The sequence below is a fragment of the Drosophila rhopaloa genome, unplaced genomic scaffold, assembly GCF_018152115.1.
Source record: "Drosophila rhopaloa isolate 14029-0021.01 unplaced genomic scaffold, ASM1815211v1 contig_3, whole genome shotgun sequence".
Classification (NCBI taxonomy): domain Eukaryota; kingdom Metazoa; phylum Arthropoda; class Insecta; order Diptera; family Drosophilidae; genus Drosophila; species Drosophila rhopaloa.
The window spans coordinates 12,526,382-12,539,908 of NW_025335123.1; positions in this window are offsets into that span (position 1 = coordinate 12,526,382).

Genomic DNA, 13,527 nt, shown 5'->3' on the forward strand with positions numbered 1-13,527 from the left:
TTTTTCGCAGTGCTGGGGAAGCTGGCGAATTAAAAGTCATGTCCATTTTGGAGCAGCTCTTACTGTTTATTTCCAGTCAAAATTCCTATGTTTATGCCCTTTACAGGGCGCATACTTAATTTGCAGCTCCTCGTCCTTTTTTACGACTACTCACAGATTTGTTGGCTTAAGTTCTTGTGTCTAACACTCGTCTACGAAAGAGACAGACAAACAGTCAGACGAGAAGGATGGGGGATAAAAAAGGAAAAGAAAAGGAGGGGAGGGTGAGGGGATTGGAGGGGAGAGGGGGACACACACGTGACTAACGCTTTATTACCATTTTTCTTCATTAATTTAATTTTTTCGTCTGCAGTAAACTGCTTTCGTATGCAATTTTATTGTACTTTTGTACTCGTGCCTGGTGCGCTTTGTTGTTACGTTATGCCCTTTCCCCTCCCCTCCCCCCCTTCACGGATTTTCCATCTTTGGTCCTGTGTTAATCCAGCACTTCTCTGCTCTGCTGGAAAAAGGAAAAACAAGCCAAGTTCTGCTGCTGCTGCTGTTGTTTTTATTTTTTATTGCCGCGCAAAAATACAAGTTTGACTGTCTCGGCAATTGTTTTTGCATGGTGTGCATGGTGTTACTCTGCGAAACTGGGTGTTACGACTGCTGAAAATCTAGTCATAAGAACTTTACGGACTGCATTTATTTTTCATGGTAAAATTTGGAAATAACAAAACTCAAAAAATAATATTATACTCAGCCTATGAGGAAAAAATTATTAAAAAGTGTTATTTAGTTCATTTTTAAGCTTTAATTATTTGGATAATATTTTATAAATATTACTTAAAGGCATTGCTTAATAATTTCAGGATTTTTTTTAACGGAGTTATTACATGGCAATAATTTTTAATTTTCCCCGAAACAATAAGCATTAGAAAAGAGTTACACTATAAAAGAGTGTCAATAATTCCATATGCCAACTGACCTAAAGTGAATTCTACTTTTCTGCGTTTGCTGTTTGTTGTTGTCTATACTTTCACCGGCCCATTTCCACCCAGAATTTTCTTTGTGGGGCTTTTGTTTCGTTTTCGTTTTGCAGTTCGCTTTGTGCTCGGGCTTTTCACAGAGAGTTTTCCTTTGCCAGTTGGGTTTTCTATGCTGGCAAATTGTTTGCATTATTTATGGCATATTTTCGAAGATTTATAATGGAGTCGCAGCCGAGAGGCCTGCTCTCGCTCCACACTCAATCATATATTAATGAGTATTGGCCCTGGCTACCTTATTATATATTCGATCAAATCATTTCCCCAGATTTCTTTGAGTAGCCATTTTTATTTATTTTATTTACTTTTGTATTATTATTTACCATTTTTTACCATCTTTGGCTTGATTTTTTTCCAGCTTCTTTGCTTTTGACGAAAGTTTTGTTGTTTGAGCCAAGTGTTTGGCTATTTTGCCCCATCCAATTTCTCTTTGAAAACTTCCTACTTTTTCACATTTTACGAGCAATTAAGCGAAAGATGGTAAAAGTACTTGGCCAAAAAAGTGTGTGCTTACACTGAAAATAGCCGATGTAAAAGTAGGTCATTATACGACTGTATTTTATGTATTATGCACCTCAACATTATTTAATCCAATTTAAAAATCGTAAATATATAGATTGAAAACTAAAATTTGTATCATGGTTATGTTCGCCCATCGCAAAAATTGGACTTCAATCATTATTTTGTCTTAATTATTTTTGATATAATATAAAGCTGCTAAATTAATAAAATATTAACCTATGGTTATTTTCGTTTTTTCTGGGTGCACATATATTAGTGTGGAAAAGTTGCCTAGACTGAGGAAATACCCCTCGCTTGCTTTCTCCGTAACATACTCTCCTTCACACAATCATAAATATTTTAATATGCTCAAAGGATATGTGTGAGTGTACGTCACAGGAGCAGGCATCAAAATTTTAACCACATGCTAGCAACTATTTTTACTTCCCCAAGCCCCCCCCTCCCACCATTTTCCGCCCCCTCCGCCACCGCCTCTGTAGAATGCAAAAAGTTAATTAATAAAACATCAAAAAGTTCTACGTTTTTGTGTTACAATAAACTTTATATAAACTCCATGCATTTTACGCTCTTAAACGGACCGTCGTGCAAAAACAACATAGGGAAAAGGGACTTAAAGCAACAACAACATCGGGAAACAGGACTAAAAGCAACAACAACAACAACATCAGGAGGTGCAAGGACGTCGACTGAGGCAGTGGCAGAGGCAGCGCTGTTGACTTTGACGTTTCCCGAAAACTGTCTAAAAATCGCCTCAGCAACAACATCGAAGGAAAATGCGAAAGAGCAACAACAAACATTTAAATAGTTTAGTTTAAATTTTAAGGAGGTCGAGAATTGGATGGGGGAAGGGGGGGAGGGTGCAGCCCTGCTAATTTTCGGTTTTTGTTTTCGCCCAAGTTAAATGAAAGTTAAGTTCAGGGAGCCATAAACACAAACTAAATGATTTTACCCAATTACGATGACTGCTGGTGATTTTAGATGGAGTAATTGAGCAAAACCGAAACTAATTAAATTTATCAATAAATAACCTTCTAAAACAAGAAAAAATATATATGTCACACACTACATTATGTATAAAAACATAAATAAATACAAACAAATTAATATTATAATAATGCAACATTCGTCTTCATTCTCATTAATGACAAAATAAATAAAATTTTCTACAATTAATAATTTTATGTTGATAAGAAAAAATATGGGTCACGTATCATATATAAAAACCATAAATAAATGTCTAAATTCTAAAATATAACATAGATAATTTTACCTTGTGTTTTTATGCAAATTTATCAATTTAAAGAGCAAGTGAAATGATAAGATATAAATCTCTATTGCCAATTAAAATTATTTTTTTTTATTAGTTTCATATTGTTAATTTACCAAGTGCTTTTTATATTTAATTTACATATGAGTGAACTACTTTTTGAGAGGTAATACAAATTTAATGTTAGAGGTCATCGTGGCTAATAAATGCGCAAATGAAATTTAACACTTGACTGTTTTAATTTTTGTGTGGCAAATAATTTTCACGTACAAGTCGTAAATTTATTTGGTACGTTGCGAGTGCCATCCTTGGCACATACAATATATATGCTCTATATATACCTATATGTATATACCCCAGCTCCAGGAATTGGGACATGGGGTTTTTTCGGGTTTAAGTTTGGGTTTGGGTTTGGGTTTGGGTAACTGCAACTGGTTTATTTGGCGCTCGACAAAGCGACATCGAAACTTTCGCCAGTCGAAAAAGTTTCTGCAACGTTTTCAGCTTGCAACGGCAGCTGCTTCTTTTTTTTTTTCCATTTCCCCACCGCCCCTGGAAAGGGTTTTCCAATTGGAGCGTCCCTCTGGCTCTGGCAGCTTTAATTGGAGTCCGACTGGACATTTAATTGGACTGTGATTTGTAGTGCGCATCGCAAACGTATCAATAACATGCTGCAAATGTTTAAATAGCGCGATGTACGGTGAGATAGAAACATCGAAAGGAGAATACACTTATAATAAAATATTTACATTATTTAAACAAAATAAAATATGAAATTATATGAAATAAAACTATAGTAAATATAGTTTCTCTTAAAGTTTAATTAAGTTGTAGAATTATAAGTCTAAAATTAATTTCAATGCCTTATGACTATTTAAAAAAACTTTTAAAGATAGAGCACAACAAATTATTATTTGTTATTTGATCTATCTGAAAAAAGTATCCAACATTTGTATGGATATTTTATTTAATAAAAGCTATTTTTAAATTTGCTTGGACAAAAATGTGACAAAATACTTTGACCTTTGGCTGCGGGGTATTGAAATTAAAGGGAAATCCAGGTAAAAATTATGCGGGCAGTTGTCGACATTGGGGTGGACCTGTTTTGGGCTTTGTAACTCGCTTTGCGGTTGGACCGCAGAAACCGCAACGGTACCTCAACCAGAAGAAAATGCCAGTTCCAAACATTTTGTGCACACAACACCCATGTGCAGGAAATTCCCCTTTTCGGATTGGCAACCGATTCTAAGGATTCTGGGGTTTGCCGGGATTTCCCACAAGCCGAACGAAAATTGTGCTGACCTCAAATCGGATGCCAATTAATTCGCTGGCATCCCTGGAAAATTAATAATTTTGCGGTGGATTTTCTTGATGCTTATGGCAGCTGCTTTGACCAAAGAAATCATGAGTGTTGAGATAATTAGAGGATGGTAGAATAAAATACGCAAGTTTCATAAATCTGGTGTGAAATTGATCACATTGCTGCGTTCACTGATTTTCTAATCGTTTTCATTTACTGACATTTTCCCATTATCAAACAGCTGGTTTTCACTTCCCACGCTCATCAATATTATATTTGAATTAATTGCTCGCCTGTTAACGTTAGTTAACTTCACCCACCATTTATTTCCCTTTTTTCGCAGCTTTCACCCATTTGCACTGTGTGCTTTTGATTGAGGGATTTGCGGCGGCTTTTGTGAGCGGAGGGCCCCCATGGGGTTAAGAGGCTGTGGGGCTGTGGGGGGTTAATACAGGTGGGCCTGCGGCACACACACACACACACAGACACACACAGTTCACCGGCTGCACCTCGCCAAAGATTAAATCATATTTAGCACAATGAGCCACGAGTCCGGGGATGAATGGGGGCCTGAGATTGTTTCAATATTTGCCAGTCGTTTATTTTGCGCTAATTTAAAACTAACATTATAAATATTGATGGGGCCGGAACACCCCCGACCACGCCCCCCTTAACCTAATCGCGAGGCGAAAGGGAAAGCAAAAAGTATGACATGCCCCCTGTGGCCTTTACAACGCCACTGGGTTCACTGACTGGTTTTAATAAGCATGCACTGAGAGAAACGCAGGGAAAACGCAAAATTTGTTACATTGAAGAGGTTAATACAATCAAATAAATAATTTACAGGACTAGTTTCTTCTAACGATCATTTTTAATCTCTTAATATAAATAATTAACACATTTAATGTGTTAGAAAAAAGTATTCTAGTATTTATGTTAAGTAGCCAATTAAGTACTAATTCTATACTATCTTATACTAATTGACGAAAGAAATAAATAAATAAATAATAAATTGATAAAATCGTATAAATACCCAAGGAAAGCCAACTTTTGTCAAGGTATACATCCGAACAATTGATGTTCAAAAAATAAGGTAATAATAAATCGTTTGCTGGTAAAACATAAATTTAAATGTTATTTCAAGTGTATCCTCACTTGGTATTCATTTCTCTCATGGTCTTGATCAATCTGGTAAAAGAAAACGTTTACTATTAAGATACTTTTGGTTCCTGATTTTTTAAAATATTTTTTTTCAGTTTATTTTTATTTGGCCAAGTTTTTGTGGCAGTGTGGTTAAACGTCTTCCCGGCTGGCAAACATTTGCCGTGCGCTTAGTTAACGGCCTGCCACAGGTACGCGTACCGGTTGCCGAACATGGTTGAGTGCCCCTGACGCGGAGCGGTGCGAATTAAGCGCAAACAAACAGGTGCCACGCCCCCTCCCGAACGCCCCCGAATGCCCACGTCCATGGATTCCCACTGGCCCATCAAATACACGCGTGTGGAGCAGCTGCAAACCAGAGTTGCCAGCTATCTACTTGGAAAAATCATTTTTTAGAAAAATGTGTAATATTTTATTTTTTATTGCTTACTATGGTCTTAATACTATAGGAATTCAATGCTCATTTATTTAAAGACTGTGTTTATCTAATATTTATTAATTGCCAACAGAATTACGAAATTAAATACGGCGTATACAATTTTTAAGTTTGATTTATTATTTGTTATATTTTCGCCTTAAAACTTATATAAGTTTATAAGATACAAATTTAAAAATTTAAAAAATAGCCAGATGGGAACTTATTTATTTATATTACGAATGCATTACATTATTTTAAAGTGTGGGTTCTTATTGATTGAATTATTTGCGATGGTCTTACAACCATAAAAAGTGGATTTTTTAAAATTTATTTTGCTTAAGAACATTAAAATTAGACTTAGAGTTTATTTAATTTCTATCATAGATTGATTATTTAAGTAAAAAATAGCTAGATATTGATTTTTATAAATTTCTTGACAACACTGCTAGAAAACAGGAGCAGGAGTTAAGGAACATTCGTAGTCCCTTGGCAATTGGTTTGCCGCTTTTGCTATCATTTTCCACAACTGTTACAAAGAACCGAAAAGATATAGGGGTTAGATGTGGGGTTAGCTAACTGGGACACTCGATCAGTGGGCTACCCAGCACTAGGAATACTGTGAAGTTTTTTAATTTCCCGTGTGGTAACCTCGTAGGCAACACATCTGCTCTTGCCAATAGAAAATGTATCAAATTTGAAGCAAGATTTTTACATTTTATTGCCATCAAAGTTTTTACAATCTGCCCATGAGAAATTTCTAGAACAAATAAACTCTCAATAAAACAGAAATATTTAGTTAGCGAATATGTTGTTGCTATTAAATCAAAGTATATCTTTCTGGCAATAATACGATATATAGTACATAATATCCAAAAATGAATTGCAACTTTAGGATGTGGATTTACATGTGTTAACCCTTAGTTTGCAGCCTGAAAAACTTAAGGATTTAAGATTGTGGGCATACCCCATGGCGCTACCCATTGACCTATTGAAACAGTTGAGGCTTGAAAACCATGAAGCCATGATTCGTGAGTGGCCAAAAGAGTCCAAACAGCAGCCCAGTTCGTTTTTCCTTTTACCATTTTCCATTTACCCATTTTCCGAGACCCCCCTTCAGTTTTCCCACCCCTGTACTCCTTTTTCCTGCGTGGGCGCGAGTTGCGATGATTGATGACAATGTCGGGGAGTCGCTTATCCCGGCCTTTCACTTCCCCCCTTCAAAACACTGAAAGAAATAAAATGATTTTACCCCTGACAGCCACTGCCCTAAATATTTTAATTTAAATTAAATGAAATTCCAAATACCATCAACAAATCACTCTTTCAAAATCCTAAAGATTTTAAACACTAATACAATGTTAAACTATTGTTGGCCTGAATCTTGTTCACCTAAATGAAATATATTTAAATTATTTAAACACAATTTTTCAGGCTAATGAAATTAAAAGAAAAAACAATTAATAATATTTGTACAGTTGTTGTTGTGAAATGAATACTTGCTTAAATATTTTTACTAAATAAAATGTATAAATATATTATAGTACGCTGTTTATCATTCAGGTATGTCTTCATTCTTTTCCGTGGAGTTGAACCATTACGTTTGGAGGCACACCTGCTAAGTTTCGTTATGGCTGTTGTTGTTATTCCTTTTACTTTTCTGATTTGTATGGATTTCCGACTGGCTCTTTTCCCCTCTTTTCGCGTGGGTTTTTTCTTTCTAATGTTTATTTCATTTTGGTTATGCCCCTGTCTTTTTGGTTTCAGTTTCAGCCGGAGAAACATATGTAAAATTCATAAAGCGACGGAGTAACTTTTCCCTTTTACAGTTGGGGACTTCCCCCTTTTGATCCGCAGTTGAAGCATCGGGCAAACATTTTGGCCATGGCCAAGGCAAATACAAACGGTAAAAGGACTGCTTTCTCGGCCAGTCTTTGTCTTTGTCCTTTTTCTTTTCATTGTTTTTTTTACACCAGTCCATTTTTTCGTCCAGCATCCCAGTTGCTATTTGGTTGCTTTTGAGGCACGCATGCACGCAAGGCCACACTGAGGGAAAACGGAGAAGTTGGTCACACCAGATCTTTAAACAGAAGAAACTTACCTATATAGCCCTATTATTTTTAGGTTATTTTCTGGTTTAATTTGTTTTTATAGTTTGATGCAGCATATTCTTAGCTTATACTAAGGAAAATTATTTTACACATGTCCTTTTTTGTATTAAAAAATTAGTAATTTAAAAGTTGGTTTAACTTGCCGGAAATATTTTTTAGTGTGCAATGTTCTAGCAAGAATGTCAGTCGTAAACGGCTAAATGTGAGAATTGAATTGAGAGAAACCGCGATTGATGAACTTCGCTTGATAAACAATTTGTTTACGGAAAATGTAAGACTTATGCTATCTTTTGGCAGGAATCAATAACAAGTAGTTGGTACATTAATAATATTGAATAAGTAGCATTAAATGTAAAAAACATCTTATTAAACTTTAAAAAATAGATCATAATAAAAGCAAGGAATAAATAAAGCAATCGCCTGTACAGTATTTGCCATATCAAAACTCACTTTTAACTTTTAACCAATATTAAATTGTTTTATTTATTATCCCAGTTACTTCGTGTAAAAAAGGATAACTAAATGCAGTTGGTCTTGAAATAACTGTCTCCTTAAAGTTGTTTCGCCAGAGATGTGTTGTTGGTGTGGGTGTCTAGCTAATGGACTCCTCCTGCTGCCTGCTGGAAAAGCCCACCCCCCCCATTGTCCTCGGGAAAAACCCTTGTTCTTGTCGCTGTTATGCACAAATGTTTGTCTTTAAATTAAGCTTCATTTCGGCAACTTTATGCGGCCTGTCCCTGTTTTTCAGTCCCTTCCGCCCGAATTCTACGTGCCACGCTGCCACTTCATATTCCGTGGAAAAGCGGGAAAGCCAGGGGGCGTGACGGGGGGCGTGGGGGTTTGGTGGGCGGTTGAAAACGAGAAATTCATTTTTCAAGTTGTAGACCGGCCTGGTCGGATGCTGCTGCACGTTGAGACTTTTACTTGTTAACGGGGTCATAAATCATGCGTGAAAATATCGAACGGAAAACAGATTTCCCTGCTGCCCCGCCCCCTTTTCCGCCCAACGCCCCACCAACAAACAATGAAGAGCGGCTCAAGCTGATGCAGCGACACTTTTTGGCCAATACGCAATCCGTGTCCGAATTTCGGACTGCTCAAGATGACAAAAAACGAAAAGCAGAAGAAAAAGAAAACAGAAAAAAGGGGAATAAATCCATCCTCTAAAAACCATATCCTGGAACCCTTTTCGGTGTGCGTGCTAATAATCGATTTGTTTGTTTGTTTTTAATTTCTTTAGAGGGCCGAACTTTGACTGCTCACGTAGGACACCAACCAACCATCAATGGCAATCCTCGGTCCTCAAAACCCAAATCCCGATCCCAAACTCTTTGGCTAATGTGCAGCTGCTTCCGCTTTTTGGACCATTCATCGTTTTTCTATTTGTCATTTTTGATACCCAGTAAATTTGCGTAGAGGCAAGGGTATGCCTAAATAAGTGTATTATTAAAACAAGGTCCTACAAAAAAATAATGATGTTATGTGAAATAAAAACAAATCATTTGGAAATAATCACCAAAATGGATCAAAACTTTCCTGAAAATGTTAAAACTAAAATAAGGGGTATTTTAAAAACACAGAAACAGTTTTAAAAAATATTCTCACTTCCTTTTTTGTTGTTGATTCGGTTTGTTTTTGGTTTGAGTTTCTCTTGGTTTTTTTTTATAGCATCGCAAAGCTGATTTTATAACGATTTTCTTTTCAATACCTGGGTTAAAAGAAAAAAAACCCGTGCTGAGTTTTTAATGAAAATCACATCAAATCGATATGCACAGGACGAGGCCCTTTAAGCCATCAGCGGAGCGCCCCTCGCATCCTGGCCATGTCGCCATCGCGCCAAACTTGAAACGCTCCACAAAACGCAGTCCTTTCCCTGATTTCCAGAGGCGTAGCCAAAAGGGATCACTAATAGGTTTATCACCATTTCTCAGCGAATTTGCATTTTAAATCCTGTTGTTGCAAGATTTTTATATACATTTCATTATAGGTTTTTTTTTAAATTATACTAATTAAAATAATGTAATGATTATATTTAGATCTAAATTTGTACTCATTATAAGTAATTAAGTTTTGTTTTTTTTCTTAGGACGGAAATCTGCTTACATTTTATATTTTTTTACATCCATTTTGACCCATTTTTGCTAAGTGTTTTAATGACTTCATGGATAATATAATATTTTTATCAAGTTTTGTCTTGTACTTCTTCTATAATATATTTTTTAACCCTCATCATTTAAATCCCTAACCATTATTTACTGGAGAATCACGACTTAGTTGCCTCATTTCAGAAACGTTATTTATTTACCACATTCTATCACCGACACCTCTGAACTCTGTGGATGCTTTCAGACTCTTCAATATGCACCGGTGTATTTTCAACAAAGTGGATTAGAATGGTCCTTATGACCAGGCATGTCCAGGAATGGGATGTTCCGGGCGAGGACTTCCTGGAGGTGGAGTGGGTGGTGGGTGGTGGCTCTACGGAGCGAGAGACAGCAGTTAGATGAATGACCATCGATGACTAGATGGTGCATGGAGCCACAGTAAACTGCGGTTAAGGTGCAAAGAGGACTGATAGAAAAAGACAGCCAGATGTTGGAGGAAAGAGAGGGACGTAGTATTAGCCCAATGCATTTCATATTTTTCTGTTGCAATGGCAAAACCACCGCAAAAGCTCAATGGCCAAACGATGGCCCAAGGCAAAATCACTGCCAAAGCCCCCAACCAAAATGAACCTCACTCTTTTTGGGGTTTGACTGGATTTTTATGCTGTTCGGTCTGGAAAAAAGCCTTTTACCCAATCGTACAACTATTTTCCGATATGGTTTTTAATACCTTTTCCAAATGGAATTAGGCCCGCCGGGGTACGTCAGCTTGTCCGTGTGGTTTCCCATTTTAGAAAAGGCAAAAAATGGTAATAATTAAAACTGGGCATTAAATTCAGAAAGTTTTGTTCGTATCACAAATCATTTCCAAATTATTTATTTATAAAAACAGTTTAAAATATACAGTATCTATTTTTCGCCAGATAACTGCTTTTAAAGGTTTTAAGAAATGTTTTTGTTTGTTAAATTTAACTTGGCCTACAAATTAATTTAAAAATAAAATGAACATTCTTCCAGTTTTATAATTATTGTTAAATATCTTAAATTCATTTTATGGTTTATTGTGACAAGTTAGAGAAATAAATGTGTTGTTTAACTATATCCACAATTTAGCTCTCTTTTTGGAAACATTTTCTGTTGTGCTTGTGTTTGTATTTGTTTTGTGTTTGATTTTCGATTTGTTTATTTCATCTATTTTTTCGATCTCCTAGTATTTTGGTTTGCTGACGATTTTTTCTTTTTGTTTGTTTCGGTACAGATTTGGGAGGTATGACATCAGCCACTGACAAATTCTAATTGAACTCCGGTGCAAATGGCAGGGCAAAGTGTGGGCTACAAGGGGGGGTATATATGGGGAGGAGGGGATCTTGTTTGAAAGGCGCTTAGCAGGCCGAGACAAGGCAGAACAAAAATGTTTAGTTACAGTCGAATGACAGTCGCCTTTTATCCCGTCCCCGGAGTTTTGGCAACTGTCAAAATACAGATGCATACCAGGGGCATGCCGAAGGGGAGTGGATTTTCCAGGGGGGTGGCGGGGGGTAGGTTTTTCAAGGGGACAAGCAAACAAATACCGCAAACGTGAGACGAACCTATGATGCCGACACATTTGTATACACACGGGTAAGCCGTTGGTCATTCGTTGATTGCCCACCCTCTCTCTCCCTCCCTCTCTCTCTCTCTCTCTCTTTCCCTCGATCCGTATGGCAGGGCAACCAATTAGGTGACCCTGTATGACACTCACCCACCTGCCACGCCCACCGCTCTAACCACCCACCAGTCCTTTTGACAGGGTTCAAAAATGTCAGTGAAAATGCAAGCTTTTTTATCATTCCCTTTATTTAGGGAGTATATTACGTTGAAACTTATGCTGATCATTGAATTTAAATAAGCGATATTTGATAATAATAATAATAACAATTTAATACAAATTAAAACTTATGAGCAACGCTGAGAAGTTGCCCTCTTTGTTTCAGTCCACTTCTTGGTTGTTAATATTGCAAAAATAATAATAATAATAATAATAATATCAATAATATGGCTTATGATGTTGTATTAAACTAATCAATATTTCTCTCATCCTATGTTTATCAAAATAATAATTATAATATATAATATAAAGGTGGTTCTTTATAATGTACAATAAGTAAACACAATAGGGTAGTTTAGTGCCTAAAATCTGAAATTTGTTTGGTTTTTACACTGCATACTTCAGTTTCCATTTCTGGCTGGCCAGAGTTGAACGCACATTTGCGGTGGCCATTCGGCTTGCCACTCACTTAGTCGCACACGATGATATAGATGCACTTGAACTCCGCTGATGCACTGATGAAAAAGAAAAGCCATAGCAAGTAATACAACAAATTTATATAAATTTATTTGATTTTAATTTGTAGTATTTTAATACTCTTGATAGCAATATCCACTACAAACTCATACAAATTGATACTTTTGATAATAAATATGGTAAGAATTCATATGGCAATAAATACATTTTTAAGACTATAAGACTATAGATTGAAAGTTAACAAAAAAAAATGTAAAAAATTTTAGTTAAATGAAAGCTTGTGAATATAGTTTGCCAGAGTAATGTAATTTTTGTCAGTGACTGGTTGTTGCCACCAGGTGCTGATTTTTGCATGTTGCAGATGGCCAGTTGCAGGCGCAACATCTGCCGCAGTTGTTGCTGCGATTGTTGCTGCAGCTGTGCGCCTAATGAGGATGGGCGGTAATGCGGCACGTAGCATCGGTGGCAACATCGACCAAATAATCAGCATATGTCCGCCGGAAATGGAGCTGCTCCTGTTGCTCCCCGATTTCCCAGTCCCTAATGCCGTTGTCCATTATCCATACAAAACCGGTTGAGAAAAACAAATGCTTTTTGAGTAGTCCTTTCTCAAATGTTAAAGCACTTCAATAATACTTGATACATATATGAGTGAGGTGAATTGGTTTCCTCCAATTGTCATTTAATTTATTTTAAACTATTAATCAAACAACGCAAGTTTCAAGAAATGCCAGTTAAATAGATGTACATTAATATTCAAAAATTAAGAAATATAATAATAGAATAAAGTTCTAAAATATTTTACATATATTAAAAATAATAATTATAATTTTTAAAACAATATTATTATAAATATACATAATAATGTTACGGACTTCTATGATCTATTGTGGTGCCCAACATGTTAAACATCAAGTAAAACAACTAAAGCATCCTGATCCCAGGTGGAAAGTTTCTTAGGCCAAGGTTCACATGTCCTCGACCAGTGAGTAAACCAACTGCCAAAAAAACAGAAAGTGGAGAAACCGAGATGGAACACGCACACCGTGTGTGTGTTTATCTCGGCATGTGAGTGTGTGTGCGTGTGTGCGGGGGTATGTGTAAATACGTCAACAATTTTGTGCAAAGAAGGATTTCAATTTCCTTTAAGCGGAAGCGCGCTGTCAGTTTCGCATTTTGCGCCACAAATCATCAACTCTATCTGGCCCTCTGTCCCTGGCCATGGACTTCCACCAGATACTATATAGATTGCAACAACCCTGCACTTCTGATGGGTGGAGGGAGAGGGGGGCATTGGGGGCCAAGGGGCGTGGCAGGAGCAACAGCTACACATCATC